This window comes from Rhinopithecus bieti, unplaced genomic scaffold, assembly GCF_001698545.2.
Source record: "Rhinopithecus bieti isolate Rb0 unplaced genomic scaffold, ASM169854v2 scaffold_54, whole genome shotgun sequence".
NCBI lineage: Eukaryota > Metazoa > Chordata > Mammalia > Primates > Cercopithecidae > Rhinopithecus > Rhinopithecus bieti.
In genome coordinates this window covers 887,297-906,020 of record NW_016803233.1, presented here as the reverse complement: position 1 = coordinate 906,020, position 18,724 = coordinate 887,297, and the positions used below count along the sequence as shown (strand labels likewise).

The 18,724-nt window shown below is 40.5% G+C and overlaps 1 protein-coding gene across 19 annotated transcripts in view; it reads right to left on the bottom strand.

Moving 5' to 3' along the window:
- The window catches only part of CYRIB (CYFIP related Rac1 interactor B), a 134,014-nt gene that overhangs the window by 81,223 nt on the left and 34,067 nt on the right, over positions 1-18,724 (bottom strand). The window contains exon 2 of one of the 19 annotated variants that reach the window (XM_017870559.1): positions 3,801-3,861. The exons of 16 other annotated variants lie outside the window; for them this stretch is intronic. The gene's annotated coding sequence lies outside the window, so the exon portion shown is untranslated. 2 more of the 19 variants (XM_017870578.1, XM_017870569.1) reach the window with 2 other exon arrangements.

The following is an 18,724-nucleotide window of genomic DNA, read 5'->3' as shown; positions in this document are numbered from 1 at the left end:
AAAAAAAAAAAAAAAAAAAGATGCTTTATTTTGTTTCATACATTCCAAACTACTCCTACTGAGAACAGTAATGAAAAAATTCTCTGGCCGGGTGCGGTGGCTCACACCTGTAATCCCAGCACTTTGGGAGGCCAAGGTGGGCGGATCACCTGAGGTCGGGAGTTCGAGACCAGCCTAACCAGCAGGGAGAAACCCCGTCTCCAATAAATTAAAAAAAAAAAAAAAAAATTAGCAGGGCGTGGTGGCACATGCCTGTAATCCCAGCTACTTGGGAGGCTGAGGCAGAAGAATCGCTTGAACCTGGAAGGCGGAGGTTGCAGTGAGCCGGTATCGCGCCATTGCACTTCAGCCTGGGCAACAAGAGTGAAACTCTCTCTCAAAAAAAAGAAAAAGAAAAAAATCTCCACCTAAGTCTACATTTATGTATGTACGTATGTATGTTTGAGACAGAGTTTCGCTCTTGTCACCCAGGCTGGAGTGTAATGGCACGATCTTGGATCAATGCAACCTCTGCCTCCCAGGTTCAAGCGATTCTCATGCCTCAGCCTCCTGAGTAGCTGGGATTACAGGCGCCCACCACCACGCCCAGCTCATTTTTGTATTTTTAGTAGAGACAGAGTTTCACTACGTAGGCCTGGCTGATCTCAAACTCCCGGCCTCAGGTGATCCACCCACCTAAGCCTCCCAAAGTGCTGGGATTACAGGTGTGAGCCACCGCACCCAGCCAAGTCTACCTTTAGTTTCTTATTTCATACACTTTCCTTACACATGTCAGTAAAACTACTTTTCATTCTTTCTGAAAACTTTTCACATTTCAAATCAAAAGTAGAATTTTTGGCTATAATAAAGATTAAACATTTCTTACATCCTTAATAGTACACCATTTATGTACTAAACTCCTTACCTCCATTTAGTATTTTAAGGAATACATTCTGAAGAAGTAAAACATGAAAAAGAGTAAAAACACTTAATAGGGAATATTTGCTTTGAGGAGGAAAAAAGTACTAACGTGTGAATATCTAGTATATACCATGCATTCTGCTATAGACGATAATTTTTTTTTGTAAAACACTGCAGAACTGGTGATGTTACCATTTTACAAAAAGTAAATGAGGAAAATGAATTTCAAAAACTGGTTTAGGCCAGCTGCAGTAGCTCGTGCCTGTATCCCCAACACTGCAAGGCTGAGGCAGGAGGACTGTTTGAGCCTAGAAATTTGAGACCAGCCTGGGCAATAGCAAGATTCTATCTCTACCAAAAAAAAAAAAAAATTAGCCAGGCATGGTTGTATATGTCTGCTGTCCCAGCTACTCATGAGGCTGAGATGGGAGGACTGCTTGAGACCAGGTCAAGACTGCAGGGAGCTACAATCACACCACCACACTGCAGCCTGAGCAACAGAGTGAGACCTGCCTCAAAAAGAAAAGGCAGCGGGGGGAAGGGGTTTACTTACCTCACATCAGTGCTAGTAAGAGGTCAGTGTCAATAAGGGGTAGATTTGTTTCCGGAACAGATCTGCCTATTCCAAAGTTGATGCCACTTTATTCACAACAAAATGCCTCCATGAGCACATTCTTCTAAAAATTCATTCTCATTACTTTTTTTATTAGAAAAACAATTGTAACCATTACACTGAACAAGCTGAATCTGTGGGATGTAACTATAAAAAGCAATTTTTTGTCCACAACTAGCCTTTAAAGTTACTCTGTAGCCATAGTTAATGTCCCTGAACTTTCATTTAGGCTAATGATCATGACTTTGTTCACTCCCAAGTTATAAAAACAATCTTCTAAAACTGAAAGATCCAGCTGGGCATAGTGGCTGACACCTGTAATCCTTGCAACAGTCTGGGAGGCTGAGGCAGAGGATCACTTAATCCCAGGAGCTGGAGACCAGCCTGGGCAACCCAGGGAGAACCTGTCTCTACAAAAAAATTTAAAAAAATAAAAAATTAGCCAGATGCGGTGGTGCATGCCTATAGTCCCAGTTACTTAGGAGGCTGATGTGGGAGGATGGCTCAGGCCTGAGAAGTCGAGGCTGCAGTGACTGAAAGATCCTTAGTATAATCGTCAATTTTTTCTCATTTGAAGTTAGTTTTTCTGCTTTCCCAGCTCAGCCCTACACAGTACAAAAGCATTATGCTTTTACCCCTCTCCTTTCCACCTTGTTAACCCTGGGTGGGGCAATCATGTGCTATCAGAGAGCTTAGACACCTTCATGACTCAAAATATGTTCAGGCCGGGCGCGGGGGCTCACGGCTGTAATCCCCGCACTTTGGGAGGCCAAGGCTGATGGATCACCTGAGGTCAGGAGTTCTAGACCAGCCTGGCCAACATGGTGAAACCCCACCTCTACTAAAAAATACAAAAATTAGCCAGGCATGGTGGTGTGCACCTGTAGTCCCAGCTACTCAGGAGGCTGAGGCACAAGAATTGCTTAAACCAGGGAGGTTGCAGTGAGCCAAGGTCATGCCACTGCAGTCCAGCCTGGGTGACAAAGGGAGACTCCATCCCAAAAATAATAATAATAATAGTAATAATAATAATAATAATAATAAAGTTTAAAGCTGATTTTGTTCGGGAATGCTTTCAGGGGTTCCTTGAAAGTTGGGAGCGCTCACACCAATTCCTGTAATGCATCTCCTCTGGGAATCCAGCCTCCATCCTGTCCCTCTTATACTCTACTCTTTTGTTTGGGTTTTCCCTTATGTGGTCTCACTTCTCTCAGGTAGCCCTCATGTGATCTATGGGAAACAGATATCAGTCCAAAAAACTTTGGGAGGACTGGCAGTCCATCCACACGGCAACCTTGCTTTCTTTTGCTGTGCTGCCAAAGCATAGTCTCTCTTTCACCCTTGAAAAGCTCCAGGTATCAGTTAGAGAGACATCAATCCACTGTGTTCCCCAAATTGCAGAAGTTACATATTAAGTCCCCCAAGCGGTCACTATAAAGCCCTTCTATCTTTACTGGAGGGGGAGTACTTCCCATCCCTCCCACAAAGATGGGGGAAAGAGGTTAGGAAAGACTCCTAGAATACCAACAACTGAGTTAAAAAACTTTTCCAATTTCCAACTTTCTGAATGAAATTGGAAACTCTTTTCCAATTTCCAACTTTCTGAATGAAACCTTTTACAACAGATGGATAGGTATTAGAAGTCACAAGATCCATTTTCTGGCTCTCTTTTGAACACCCGCAGGGTGTCCTTAAAACTCACTTTAGAAATGTGCATCTGTTGACTTAGGGTCAAACTCAGAATACAAGAGTTCCACCCGTTTTAACACCTTATTTCGTACTTTGTATTTTCTAAATTTTCCGTGAAAAGCAGGAAGAAAATAAAAATCCTCAACCTTACCACTCAGCCACTGTTAACACTTTCCTTTTATGCCACTTAAAAATTTAAGTTTAAATTTCTTAAAACCTTGTACAATAACACTTCATTTATATAATTTCATCAAGCAATCCAGTTTATCACCTAATTTAAGCACATTACCTTTTTCAAGCATCAAATTTCCACCGAACTAGTGTGTTGCTCTTCCTAAAATTTGTCTCACTGTGCCACTCTGAAGTCCAAACCCTTTAATGGCTCCCTACCACCAGAGATTAAACTTCAATCTTTTAAAAAGTAAGTGTAATCTATACAGTCTCCTAGAGCTGTTACATCTCTAAATATGATTTTGAACCATGTATGCACCATATAAAATCATGCTACAAGAAAAATGCAGGTGTCAGAGGAGTTCCTAATAATGGGATGTGACCTACACTAGCAGGAGAGAAATATTTCAGAATTTGTGAATTCAACCTTGTAACCCTTCAATGAAGCTGGATCCTGAGATATTTTCAACAGGAACTGGGACCAAATTCTGAAATGCAAAAGAACAAAGGTGGTTATTCCTTTATTAGCATAAAACTAAGCTTGCAGTGGGGATCAGTCCTCATATGATTGCAAATAAAATTCTGTATCACTACACATGTATCTACTAGCTCCACAGTCATTATCACCAACTGCCAAAAAGTTAATCCAATACTCAAGAGCAGATTTATAAAAACTTTAAATGTCAAAACTGGATTTGGGAATTAATTTTGTTACAAGTTCTACACATAATGTGCTCCATTCATAGAGCACACATTTAAAAATTTGTCTTAGAGCCAAGTGCAATGGCTCATGCCTGTAATCTCAGCACTTTGGGAGGCCGAGGTGGGCGGATCACTTGAGGTTAGGAGTTTGAGACCAGGCTAGCCAACATGGTAAAACCCTGTCTCTACTAAAAATACAAAAACAAATTAGCCAAGTATGGTGGTGTGTGCCTGTAATCCCAGCTACTCGGGAGGCTGAGGCAGAAGAATCGCTTGAACCCGGAAGGTGGAGGTTGCAGTGAGCCGAGATCACGCCACTGCACTCCATCCTGGGCAACAGCAAGACTCTGTCTCCAAAAAACAGAACAACAACAAGAACAAAGTTTTAAAGTCATCTTTTACCAGATGAAGTGAGAAGTAAATTCCATTTAAACATGCTACCAAGAAAAATGCACTCATAGTTCTTAGCTCAAAGAGGCTTCGGTCTGCTGAGAAGTTTAAGTCGTAAAAATGCACAGAATTACAAAAGTCCCCGCAGAAAGAAAAATAATCAGTTCTCTCTTAAATCTGACAATAAATGTATTCACTCAAAAAGTACACAAGAACAATGAGTGTAGGCAAATACTGATGTGTTTCTATGAATAAATGTGGAGAATATGTGTATGTACTCATCAAATATATATATATGCATAAAGATGCCTGGAAAGATGGTCACCAAAACAGTGACTACCTAGATGGTGATTTTTGCTTTTTTCTTTTACTACTCTATATTGTTTCATTTTTTTAAATAAATATGAGCATGTATGTTTACAAAAATTTTCATTACTAAAATACAGTATGAAAGCTACAGTAATCAAGCCATGTGGTGGTACTAGCAGAATGACAGATCAATGAAACAGACATAAAAATCTACAGATAAACCCAAACGTTTGTGGTCAACTGATTACCAACTAAGATATCAAAGGCAATTCAGTAGAGGAAAGGACAGTTTCAAAAATGGTTTGGAGACTACTGAATAACCACATGCAAAAAGTTGAACTTAGTAACTTACACCATAAAGTTAACTAAAAATGGATCACAGACCTAAATGTGAGGACCAAAACTAGAAAACTTTTAGAAGAAAACACAAGAGTAAATCTCATAATCTATGGTTAGGCAAAGATTTCTTAGATATGACACACACTGCCACTATTCTTAACAGAAAAAAAAGGATTTAAACTAGAGTCTACCAAGTCAAAACCCTTACACCTCAAAAGACACTATTAACAGCCAAGTGTGCTGGCACACGTCTATAGTATCAATTATTCAGGAGGCAGACGCAGGAGGATTACTTGAGCCCTGAGTTTGAGTCCAGCCTGGGCAACACAGCAAGACTTCGACTCTGAACCCCATCACTTAAGAAGAAGAAGAAAAAAAAGATACTATTAAGAAAATAAAAGGACAAGTCACAGATTGAGAGAAAATACTTGCAAATAATGTATCTGCCAAAGGACCTGGATACAAAATATATAAAGAACTCTTACAACTCGATAAGAAGACAACCCAATAAACAATGAAATGACAGACATTTCACCAAAACAGATGGAAAAAATGGCTTGGTGGTGCATGCCTGTAGTCCCAGCACTTTGGGAGGCTGAAGCAGGAGGACCACGTGAGCCCAGGAGTTCTAGGCTGCAGCGAGGTGTGATTATGCCACTATACTCCAGCCTGAGTGACAAAGTAAAATCCTTTCTTAAAAAAAAAAAGAAAAAAGAAAAGAAAAAAATGGCTTGAAAAGATGCTCAACATCATTAGTCATTAGGGAAACTCAAACGGCAATGTATATTACTTCTCACCCAGTAGAATAATTATAATTAAAAAGATAATGACAGGTGTTGGGAAGATTTAGAGAAACTGAAATCCTCATACACCACTCATAGAACGTAAAATCACACCGACAGTCTGGTTTTGGCAGTTTCTTGAAAAATTATATAAGTTTTCCATATGATGCAATAATTCTATTCCTAGGCATCTATGCAAAAGAAAACATATGTCCACACATATCTGCATACAAATGTTCATAGCAGCATTATTTATAACAGCCAAAAACTGTGAACCATCCAAACGCCCATCAACTGGTAATGAATAAACAAAATGTGGCATATCCACAGAATGGAATACTACTCAGCAATAGAAAGGAACAAATTACTGATACACTCAACATGCATGAACCGTAAATTAAATGAAAGAAGTCAGACAGAAAAGATACTGTGTCCAGGAAAGAATAATCCAGGAAAGAATGTCCAGGAAAGAATAATCAAGCAAAAGTGAGAGAGTGAGAGAGTGAGGGAGAGAGTGTAAGAGGGAGAGAGGGAGAGACGGGAGAGGGAGAGACGGGAGAGGGAAGGAGAGGGAGAGGGAGAGGGAGAGGGACAGGGACAGGGACAGGGACAGGGAGAGGGAGAAGAAGAGGGAGAGGGAGAGGGAGAAGGGAGTGGGTAAGAGCTAGAAGACAGGAAAGTGGTTGCCTGGGGCTAGGGGTAGTATGAAAGACTTCAAGGGATCTTACTGGGTTAACAGACAATATCCTAGACTATGGTAATGGTTGCAAAGCTGAATAAATTTACTAATAATCACTAAATTGTGCATTTGAAATGGGCGAATTTTATGGTATATAAAGTATACCTCAATAAAATTTTTTTTAAAAAGATGGTGAAAAAAAGTTAGTACATAATTATGTTTACTGAAGGAATGATTAGGTTTTCTAGATGCCAAAGTCAAAAACCAGTGAGAAAACATTTTAAATGAAAACATAAATCAAAATAGCATACCAAAATGGCACACATGCCACTTATCCCCATGATCAATACTACAAGTGATTTTTACTTTCTACCTTTCAGTGGAGTACTTCTGGCTCTACATCTTTACCAAGAAAGATTGAGGTGTAAAAACAAGGTCGCCTATTTCTTCCATATTAATTATGGCCCCCCAATATACAGAATCATAATGGGAATACAAGTATGTATATTATATATGTATACTCCTACACTAGAAACTAAAAAATAAAGCAGAGTTATCCAAAGCCATCTCTAGAACTTTCTTTGGATAGAAATCCAGCAAAATCATATCTAAAGAGAGGAGGCTTGAAGGCAAGTAGTGAGTGAATAGTTCCTGGCAGTCTCCTTTCCACTATTCTCAAATAATTCATGAAATGGTGACTTACAGTTTCTATTTTACAGAAGATGAGGGAAACGATGTATCTAAAGATTAGGTACAGGAATTTGCTACAAGACCTTATGTGCAATGTAACCTAGATACAGTGGTTAAAACTACCTGGAATAAATTGTCTTAGGGTACCGGTACCTGTTTAGCCCTACTTTATGACTCAGGACAGTTTCTATAACACAGTTAACCAGTTATGCTTTTAAAAACAAAACTGGCCAGCTGCGGTGGCTCACGCGTCCAATCCCAGCACTTTGGGAGGCCAAGGCGGGTGGATCATGAGGTCAGGAGGTCGAGACCAGCCTGACCAATATGGTGAAACCCTATCACTATTAAAAGTGCAAAAATAAGCCAGGCTTGGTGGTGCGCGCCTGTAATCCCAGCTACTCAGGAGGCTGAGGTAGGAGAAACACTTGAACCCGGGAGGCGGAGCTTGCAGTGAGCCACTGCACTCCAGCCTAAGTGACAGAGTAAGACTCTGTCTCAAAAAACAAATAAACAAAACTGTTCATTCATCTCTTACTTATGAGACCCTATCAAGATCCTAGAAGGGATCTGAGAGACAAGGGGCAGTGGAAGAATTTCACAAAAAGTTCCACTTGCAGATCTCAACTAGAAAGAATTGTGAAGTGCTTATATATTTTTTAAAAAAATTATTTAAATCCATAGGCTACCTTCCTACCCAAACTAGGCATACTGAAAATGCTTTAAAAACTTTAATTTTAATAAACCACTGTTTTTAAAAGTTGCTTATAAGGCACAAACAATGAAAATCTGCTAAAACTAAGTTCTTAAAAGACTCACATTTAATACGTTAATACACTACTAAGAGGTCAGTGCCACATACCAAAGACTGAAAACCGGCCAGTTGTCACCATCGCACATACCATAACGGAACTTTGGCACACCCATTTCAAAAGGTTGCCAACCAGGCTACATATTTTGACTACTGCTTCAACATACTGTTCTATAAATAGAAGGACGAAGCTTTAGTTTAACCACATTCACATTTTATTTTATTTTATTTTATTTTATTTTTTTCCACATTCACATTTTAATACAGAAGTTCCAATTATCAAAAAGACTCCAAAATGCATCATCCCTCATTTTCAGGGATCCACCTGCTTTTACCCCCTGGCAACTGAGAACTAGCTCCATAGCTAGAAGATTGTTTTAAGTTTCCAAGTCTGTAAATTCATGTATGCTTTAATCCAAATGAATGGAATAAATGAAGCTGACTTCTCCATACTTTTAGAAAAAACTCGGTAAATATATTTACTAAATACCAGGACACATTTAGTATTTAACATTTAAATCAAAATAAATTCAAACATAACAAATAATCTTCAGCAAGTGAGCTTTCAAAATAACATTTTTAGAAGACTTGTTTACAGAAAATAACTGGAAGGGAGGATCATTTATAAGATGCTAATAAATAAAATGGAGCCCTACTCCCCTAAAAAAAAACACACAAAGAAAAGAAAAATTATGAATTTGAATATTCCCTTCACTAACTATGCTAGCCTCTCTCTCATCTACCTAAATCTATGCTGTCCTTTTATATAAAGGGAAAGAAGCCTCCCTGAAAATGTGTTTAATTAACATCTTTTAGTTTGCTGGAGAGAACTGTGGTTTGATATAAAGAAAGCAAACTAATCTCACACCTTGCATCCTAAGGTGGTTTTCTCATATTTCACTTAAATTCGATGTCCCTGAAATTCTTAAAACTCTGTGATCTCTTTCAAATTGAAAGATGTCTGCACATGCCAGTCATTACTTTTTGAGTAAATGTTATTAAAGTGACCAACTTATCTTTGAGGAAATTAATCTCAAATTTCCACCAAGGTCATTACATGTAACTTTGCCCTCAAAAACAGATTAAAAAATGAACAGCACCAACAATAATAATACGTGTTGTGTTCTTATATGCCAGGAACTTTTTTTTTTGAGACAGAGTCTCCCTCTGTCCCCCAGGGTGGAATGCAGTGGCATGACCTCGGCTCACTGCAACCTCCACCTCCCAGATTCCAGTGATTCTTGTGCCTCAGCCTCCCAAGTAGCTGGGATTATAGGCGTGCACCACCATACCCAGCTAATCTTTGTATTTTAAGTAGAGACAAGGTTTCACCATGTCGACCAGGCTGGTCACAAACTCCTGGCCTCAAGTGATTTGTCCACCTCAGCCTTCCAAAGTGCTGGGATTGCAGGCGTGAGTCAGTGTGCCTGGCACTTTTTTAAATGTCAGATTTAACGAAGTATAATTTATTATGTTAGGATATAATTCTTCATACATATCGTCTTTTTTTTTTTTTTTTTGAGACGGAGTTTCACTCTTGTTGCCCAGGCTGGAGTGCAGTGGCATGAACTCGACTCATCGCAACCTCTGCCTCCTAGGTTCAAGCGATTCTCCTGCCTCAGCCTCCTGAGTAGCTGGGATTACAGGCGCTCGCCACTTCACCCAGCTAATTTTTTGCATTTTCAGTAGAGACAGGGTTTCACCATGTAGGGCAGGCTGCTTCATAGGTATCTCTTTTTCATACAGTACAGGCAGAGGTACCAGCTGCCCTTTGCTCTAGAGAGTATCTTTTCAAGAATGTTTGTAGAGTGAACAGCCTTGAGAAATAAAGATAGTATCTCCTTCTGGAGCAAGGGACAAGCATGCTTACTGTCTGTTCAGTATAATACATATAATGTATCCCTCCAGAGCAAAGGGCAGGCATGCTTATTGCTCATTAGAAAAGATTTGGGTTCCCTTAACTCAGGGCTTCTCTCCAACAAGATAGCCCACTGTGTGTACAAGTATTACCTGGTCCTCTTCATGTCATCCTGTAGAATGAGGCTCAGACAACCAGCACAAATGCTGATACTCTGGCTACTACTATGATAGAGAATAATAATCCGCCCTTGATCTCTAACCCAGGAGTTTCATGTCTTCTACCAGATTCCATGAAAATGTGGCAGGATAACTTATTAGCTTGCAAGTAGGATAAAATCTCAGACCATCATGGTTCTTGACAGTTCTGGGGAAAGAGGGTGGGATGCTGACATAGCCATAACTCTCTAAGAGAAAGGATAAAGGCCCTGCAGACTGAGTTCTGGGACAAGGGAAGACACCCTGGGATCTGAGAGTGATCCTAGTGGTGGATGGGAAGAAGGTGGGAATAAAGATTCCCTCACCTGTTTACCTGTTAATGAACAGGAGTGGAATTAATGTTTAGAAACTGAGCAGTGAGAAGTGAGGCTGAAATTAGCCACCCAAATGGTGGCTTGGTAGTTGTTCACTATCCTCTGGGCTGGTGGAAGGAGGGGAATATCATAATAAGGGCAACAAGCCCCATGGTCCCAGGTGAAAGGCTGTGGCTGTAATTGCTGAGCCAAATCCCCCAAACTAAAAGAAATGGTGTAAGTAATGATGGCCTTGCTGCCAAGTACAGAGCTTCAAGTAGACCAAAAACATTAAACTGCGAGAGAACATAAAGTGAATATAAAGCCTTGATTACCTGCACCGAGTTGCTCTCTTCCCCTCCCCACTCCCTGATCCCTCTCTGCTCCCACCCCCAAACTCTTCTACTTTAATAAGAAAGACGGTTAGGAATGGGGCTGAGGTCTCCTTGATCCCCAAGATGGACTGAAGGCCAGATATACCAGGAGGTTTGCCCAGAGAAGTTCAGGGAGAGATTCCAAATTTTTTGGTTCTCTTGGAAATAGGCACCTAGGTAACCATTCTATCTAGTCCTGTCAGGCAGACACTCAGATTAAGCTAACAGGGTCTGGGCAGGGTTTACAGTGGTTAGGAAAATAAATGTGACTTATGGGTGGCATGTTTTGGACCAATTCAATGTGCTATTGTTGCCTCTACGTCATAATGTATAGTAAGAACTGAAAAGCTGGGTGCAGTGGCTCGCACCTGTAATTCCAGCACTTTGGGAGGCCGACGCAGGCAGATCACTTGAGGTTGGAAGTTCGAGACCTGACCAACATGATGAAACCCTGTCTCCAGTGAAAATATAAAATCAGCTGGGCATGGTGGCGTGTGCCTGTAGTCCCAGTTACTTAGGAGGCTGAGGTAGGAGAATAACTTGAACCCAGGAGGCGGAGGTTGCAGTGAGCCAAGATCACGCCATTGCACTCCAGCCTGGGCAACAGAGTGAGACTCGGTAACAAAAAAAAAAAAAGAAGAAGAACTGATGTGTTATCCTTTTGTACTTAAAAGACTCACTTAAGAGCCAGTGAGGGTTTTTCCAACCAGAAAGGGCTGTATGTAGAAAAGTGCACTAGTACCTTTGGGGCCCCACAATCCTAAGGACCACTCTGAGCCATAAGTCTCATGATTTCGCTGATGAGAGGATTTGGCAAAAAGAGGCAGCCTCCACCTACAGGTGCCCCTTGGGGTTTTGAACGCTTTGCCTCCCTGACACAGCAATCAGGTTTATGCCTTCTGAAAAGCAGCTATTAGCTTGCTTCTGGATTCCAGTGGAAACTGAATGCCCAACTCATGGAGGCCTCACAAGTGTCCAGCCTGATGTTCCTAGGGTCAGCTTACACTCAATGACTAACAATGCGGTAAATCAATGGAAAATGCTTACGTGAAACACACCTGGCTTAGCTTTAGCCCCAAGAAGGATCTCAACTTTACATGAAAAAGGGCTGGCACCTAGCCCTTTGGGGAAAACTTTATCCCCTACTCTACCACTGGAGGCAAAGCTACTGGCTCAATGCAGCCCGCATCCAGTAAATCATCACATCTTATAGATTTGACATCATCAATATTCTTTCCTGGATATTAGCAACAGCCGTTTAATTTGTCTCCCTGCATCCAATCTCACTTCACCTTTAATACATTGTCCAGAAGCAGTCAGGACAGTCTTTCCAAAAGACAACTTGAGTATTTTATTCTCTCCCCTATTAAGATCCTGTAATGGTTTTCCCATTGCCTTCAGCTGGAACTGAACGGGACTTGTTAACATGACTCATGCAGATGGTTTACTTCTCGTCTACCTCTTTAGCTTCATCTTTCCCACTCTTCCTTTACAGTCTCCATTACTGTCATACTATAACCAGTATCAGTTTCTAACATGACTTCTCTTATCTTCAGGCTTTTTGCCTCTCTCTCTCTTCCTACCCCCATGTAAACTCTCCCTCTTGACTGACTGGTCTACTCTTCAGGTCAGAGTTTAGATGACATTACAACAGGGTCTTTTATCTTGAACTAGTTAAGATTAGGTACCTAAGGCAGAGGCGGGCGGATCACGAGGTCCAAAGATCCGAGACCATCCTGGCCAACATGGTGAAACCCCATCTCTACTAAAAATACAAAAATTAGCCAGGCGTGGTTGCATGTGCCTGCAATCCCAGTTACTGGGGAGGTTGAGGCAGGAGAATTTCTTGAACCAGGGAGTTGGAGGTTGCAATGAGCCGAGATTGTGCCACTACATTTCAGCCTGGTGACAGAGTGAGGCTCCATCTCAAAAAAAAAGAAAAAGAAAAAAAAAGATTAGGTACCTATGTAACACATATCACTGAATTCACACTCTCTCTGTATCTTCTACTCTATTGTAAGGAAGAACCACAAATGATTTATTCACTGTAATATAACCCTACTTATGTGCTTGATAACTACTTGGGTAGTTAATGGCAATCTACATAGCACATATTGTGCCAGGTGACCAAAAACAAAATTATTTTTGAATAATCATTTGACTTAGAAATACATTAGTAAAATTATATGCTGCATTCCTTGTTATGTTGAATTGAAATTAACATAAAAATTTCACAACAGTTTAGTGAGGCATGTAACAGGGACGTTACTCCCATTTAATAATCTGAGGATCTTCACATTATCATATAAAGCAAATTTGTCAAATTAAATTCAATGTTTTTGTCCATATATACTAGAACGTTACAATGAGAAGAATCTCTCAATTAGAGGATTTTTACTAATTAGAGGATTTGGCAAAGTCAACAAGTCAACAAACTATAAAAGTGTACCTCAGGTCACAGATTTCACAGAATTCGATTCTTTATTATCCTCACTAAGATAAATGGCATAAATAATCCTTAAATTATCACATTATATGTCATATTATATGTCATAATATATATTACGATATATTATGTCATATTGCGGCAGGCCAGGTTTCACTCATGCAGGCCTCCACAACAACTGTTCCAGTACTGACTGAGTGGTTCAGTTAAATATCAAAAGCCAGTGCCCTTATACAAAGACTGAGACTAACAAAAGCTCATCACCAGTTTTGCCTAGGCCTTTCCTGGGCCTTAAAGCATGATAAAACAATGAACGAATTCTTAACAGGACCCATTTAGGATTAAACAAGTTTTATTGTAGGTCTGAAGAAACTCCCTAGGCCTCCACAAACAAGTTTACTGGGGGTCTGAAGGTATTCCCCAAACCTCTATGATTTTGCAGGAGACAATATAAGGGTAATCACCCCCAGCAACTGGACCCATTTAGATTAAGTAAATTTACTGAGGCTGCAGAGGAAGCTCTTCAGGACTTCGACCTTAGTTATAGATTAAAAGAAGTTAATCACGGGCCGGGCGCGGTGGCTCAAGCCTGTAATCCCAGCACTTTGGTGGAGGCCGAACGGGGGGATCACGACTGGTCAGGAATCGGACCATCCTGGCTAACACGGTGAAAACCTCTCTGTCTCTTACTAGAAAACTACAAAAAACTAGTCCGCCTCTCCCCGGCGAGGTGGGCAGGCGGGCCTGTAGTCCCTAGCCTACTCCGGGGTGAAGGCTGAGGCCAGGCGAGAATGTCGGTGAACCCGGAGGTGGGAGCTTGCAGTGAGCTGAGATGCCGGCCACTGCACTCCAGGCTCCTGCGGTCCCGACAGAGCGAGACTCCGGGCTCTGCAAAAAAAAAAAAAAAAGAAGAAGTGAAGTTAATCACTTATGTTATTTAGATGAATGCACACTTACATGTAGACATATAACTTAGAAGGCATATAAGCTCTGGAAAACTTTGTAATTTTGAGTTGGTCTGGCAATAATTTCCAGGCCTTCTCCCTATAACTGGCTGCAGAAAATAAAAACTCTCTTCCTCTCCAGTTCACCTGCATCTTGTTATTGGGCCATGAGAAATAGCAGCCTGACCCTCAGTTTGGTCCGGGAACAATATGACATATGTCACATTATGACATCTGAGACTATGTCATAATTTCTTTCTTATCAAGTGTTTTCTGAAAATGCTTGACCTAAAGTAGTATTCAGGTTAATCTGGATTATCTGAGGACATGCCAATTTATGATTGGAAGGAATAAATATTCTAGATCAATGGTCCCCAACCTTTTTGGGACCAGGAAACGGTTTCATGGAAGACAATTTTTCCACAGACAGGGTGACAGAGGGAATGGTTTCAGGATGAAACTGTTCCACCTCAGATTACCAGGCGTTAGATTCTCACATGGAGCACAAAACCTGGATCCCTCTAATGCACAGTTCACAACAAGGTTCACGCTACTAGGAGAATCTAATGCTGTCTCTGCTGATCTAACAGGAGGCAGACCTCAGGGAGTAATGCCGCTCACCTCCTGTCGTGCAGTCCGGTTCCCAACAGGCCATGGCCCAGGGGTTGGGGACCCCTGCTCGAAACACAGTAGAAAGGGTGTGTATCAATCTAGAATTTAATATATATCATACATAATGCATCAACTAAAATATACCAAGAAGAGATTACTGCATTAGCAAAAAATAACTGTACAGGACTCAGGCTTCACAGTGTCACATACAATAGTACCTTAATGTTAATGATCAATCTTTTCAAAATGAATTAAATAGCTACAAAAATATATCTCTGCATTAAGTCTTCTACTTAAAATCACACAATATCTTTAAAAGTAGTCATTCTGACCCATGGTACCATTATCCAGATGTGAAGGTGTGTTGCAAGAAATGTTTATATTTAAATAATCAAAATTCTAAGAATGATTTCTTTGTTTAAAAAGTTTACAAATGTGACTCATTTGCATTCTAATTACTTGTACAAGTGGGAAAGGGGTGAAACTACAGCTAGCTGTCAATCCTGTAAATGCTTACAGGAGAGTACAGAACAAGTGAACATTATCCATCCTCCATGGCAGCTGAAAAAAGTTTTGAGATTTGCTATTTTAAGTATGTTTTACAAATACTTCATATAAAATATAAGATTAGTACATTGAAATAGAATTTAAGTAAACGTGATGGGTTCAAATGCCAGTATTCAACATCTCCCACTTGAGAGTATACTTGACAAGTATACGTAATTGGAAATATTTAATTATGATTAATGGCATACCTCTAACCTAAGCTCTCTGAGCCTTACTTTCCTAATGTTAATTAGGAATTAAATAAAAGTTAAATTACACATTGCAGAGTTGCTATAAAACTAACCTAATGGTTATAAGGAATCTGGCATATAGTAGGTGTTCAATATTACAGCATAATTAAGAGCTAGGATCTAGTGAACTGATCATAATACAGAATGAGCTCACACACCCAACAATATTTATGTGGACTTTCAGAAACTCTAAATGCACAAGAAATTATTTGAATTCACTGTTGTTCATGAATGCTGACAAGATACATATATCAAATGCCCATTCTAAGCAAACAAATCCATCATATGCACTAAAGTATAACACAAAATCATATCTATACTTCCTCACCCAAAGATCTCAAAGCAAATTAAATAACCCAATATGGCAGTCTTTTTTTTTTTTTTTTTTTTGAGATGGAGTCTTGCTCTGTCGCCCAGGCTGGAGTGCAGTGGCGCGATCCGGTTCACTGCAAGCTCCACCTCCCAGGTTCACGCCATTTTCCTGTCTAAGCCTCCCAAGTAGCTGGGACTACAGGCGCCCACCACCACGCCCAGCTAATTTTTTTGTATTTTTAGTAGAGACGAGGTTTCACCGTGTTAGCCAGGATGGTCTCGATCTCCTGACCTTGTGATCAGCCCGCCTCGGCCTCCCAAAGTGTTGGGATTACAGGCGTGAGCCACTGCATCTGGCCAGCAGTCTTAAAAATATACAAGGTACCTGAAAAAAACTACAGTTCAGAGCAATCAACATCTTTTTCAAAAATTTTTGCCACATAATTACAAAATGCTGTTACAGTCTAAGATTCTTTGACCGTGCTATTAACTCAATTGTTCAAAACATAATGATTGAGTACCCACTATGCACCAGGCAGGCACTGCGCTAAACTCTGGTGTAGTTAAACTCTGGTGTAGTTACAGAAGAGACCAAAAATAGGAGGTATGCCACTAAGTTATTTCCAACTATTACAGTCTTGTTTTCCTTAAACAATGTAAGAGAAAATTGTAAGTTCTTACAGTTGAATGCATTAATACTTAGTAAGAGTCAAGTAACCTCAAATAAGTGACAATCCAGTATTTTCCCCCACGGAGACTAGGAGTAAAATAAGCACCCCTCTATACTTCTCTATCAATTGTTATTTACCATATAAAGATAAATGACCATTTCAGATATGAGGAAATAATCTCAAGAGGGACACTAATTTAACCTGTAAATTTTTAAACCCTGTTTATTCCTGAAGAATTCAGAGAAATGAATTTTAACTTCGATTAGTTTAAATGTCAGTCAAAATCTATCAAAATAAACTGCATTCACTTAGCTTTACTCAACATCTGAAATTATACTTCTTCTGGGGCAACTAGAATTAACTTACTAACCACGCCTCCCTCTGATCAACCACTTTCTTGAGAGAGAAAAATCTAGCCTCTATCCAATTACATAATCTAAAATTCATACTATATAGTCTAGCACGTTTTACAAACCAAGAGGTTCCTCACAAACAGCTACATCACTATTAAAGTTTTAAAGATTTTTAAAGATTATGATCCTAGCAAAACTGTTCTGCAAATACATATTCTTTCTCTCTCTCTCTCTCTCTCTCTCTCTCTCTCTCTCTCTCATTAAGAAATCTAACTGTTGAAGTGGTTATCTAAAACCTAAGCAGGGACAAACAGTCAAGTACCTTTTTAACACCAAGCTCCCCAAAAACGAAGCTGTTAGAAAATGCTGCCATAAATACTGACAGCAATAGCATCATCATAGTAATATGCAGATAGGTGTGCTTTAGGACTACGAGCCTCTCTTGGAGTTCATTATCATGGATATGAAAGTCACACGAAAAAAAAAAGTGCTGTCATTTCATTTTATGAATGCTGATTAGGGAGTTTCAGTTAACTGCAACACTCTACAAACAGGCTATCAAATAAGCCCCAGTTATCAAGCAGTTCTAGACACAAAGCTTCTGTTTCTATTACTAAATACAATTAAAGAATTAAAAGGATCAGTGTGTTTTTCTTGAGGTATATTTGTCTAAAATGATTTGCGATAGTAAGTCACCAAACACCGAGTGATTGAAATTCCTTTAGCTATATAAAACACTCCTCTGGAATGCCGATCTCCCACACAGTAAGACTTAAAACACACAAAACTGACTGACACACATTTTTCACATAGAGATTAAAAAGGTGGCAAACTCAATACACTTACACAGAAGTAGGAAAAAATGTGTAAGCAAATTCCAAAAACCTTTGTCTTATCCAGAATGGCACTTTGTGGTACTCCAAGTATTCGGGCATTTCATCAGTATTCTGCACACAGGGGGTACTCAAAAAATGTTGTTGACAGATGAGACAAGAAATATCACCAACAAACATTTCTACAGCAATGTATTAACAGGTAATGTTGCAAATCAGTCAAGGGACCAAGTGAGGAGGAATCCAGAGGAGTGGAAAGAATAATAATGTTCTGCCAAATTTTACACTCAGAGGAAATTAATCCGTCATAGAAGTCTTCCAGGAAAAAAGAAAAAAGGTACTCAGTATGATCCAGAATAGCCATGAGGTTAAAACACACGCGCGCGCGCGCACACACACACACAGCAATTGCCACTTCCACTAGAGTTTGACAGTTACAGATTTGGGTAATTATAGTAGAAATTGCGTGTTTGGAAACAAACTAAGACCACACCCTAAGACTGAGAATCTGGACTTTAAACGTTGAGCATTAATTAAAAGGACAACGCAGTATCTAAGTTGGAAGGTCTGGCCGCGCAGGTGGAAGGCAAAGTGATGGGGAGCGATAAAGACACCAACTTCAACACCAGTGACCAGGACTGGGTGTCGCGGCGTGGCGAAGCCCGGAGGAGAAGGGGGTGTGCAGCTGAGGACGGGAAGAGGGGATGAGAAGGAGGAAAAGTGGCAGCGAAGAGGAAGGAGTGGTGGGAGTCGGGATGGGGCGGGGGGACAACGCCGACGCGGGAGGGACGAGCCGGGGAGCAAGGAGTCACTGGCGGGCGCAGGATCTGGGGTGGGAGGGGGCGGCGAGAGCGCGCATGGAGGTGCCAGTGGAAGGAAGGGGGCGGAAGAAAGGAAGACCCGAATGAATGGGCGCCGGGGCAGGCCGGGGCCGCGGGGCC